Genomic DNA, 781 nt, shown 5'->3' with positions numbered 1-781 from the left:
AAAACAAAAACAGATATCTGTATAAATGTCACTTTTACTGTCTAAAAGTAATTTTAAGTGTTAGTATGAAATGTCAGAAGAGTTGACAAAATATAACTATTTGTAAAAGTAATCTGAATTGTTACACTAACATACTCCAGGGACCAGGGTGGGAGGGAGCCATTGAAATTATTACTGATACAAAATGTGGCAGTGACAATCTCTTTTCTTTTTCTTTTTTTTTTTTTTTTTTTTTAATGGAGTACAATTAAGTACAATTACTTAAAGCTCCTTATTATTTTTTTTTAAGTAGACCTGTGTTCAGATTTACCAGAATAACATCAAAGTTTTAATCAATATTTTAAAATTTAGTAATCAAATGTCCCCTGGAGAGTTTTTTCCTGGTTTTGTTTGTTTATTTGCCTTTTTTGACTTCTAAGATTTTTTTTTTTGTGGTTGCAGAAATATTTACTATTCTGGTGATGCTAATGCCTAATGCGACAAAAATTAATTTATTCAGGTTTCAGTCTTGCAGGAAATTTTGTGTGGTTGAAGCCACCCCTCATGCTGCCATCAGTGGGGTGGATGTGAGTGGGAAGATGGATTTATTTTCATAGCAGAACTTGCAGGACTGGGCCTACTTTCTCTTCATAGATATTTACAATGTAGTTACACCATGACCATCATCCACAAAGGCTGTTCGACACCAGTCCTTGGAGCAGTAAATTCCAACTGCTGTCTTCAGCCTCTGCATTGATCTTCATCCAAAAAACAAAGTGGCTTTCTTTTTATGATGGTAATT

This window comes from Malurus melanocephalus, unplaced genomic scaffold, assembly GCF_030028575.1.
Source record: "Malurus melanocephalus ecotype Western Australia unplaced genomic scaffold, MMel_1.1 scaffold_153, whole genome shotgun sequence".
Lineage (NCBI taxonomy): Eukaryota > Metazoa > Chordata > Aves > Passeriformes > Maluridae > Malurus > Malurus melanocephalus.
The sequence above is the reverse complement of the archived record's forward strand: the minus strand, read 5'-3'. Positions refer to the sequence as shown.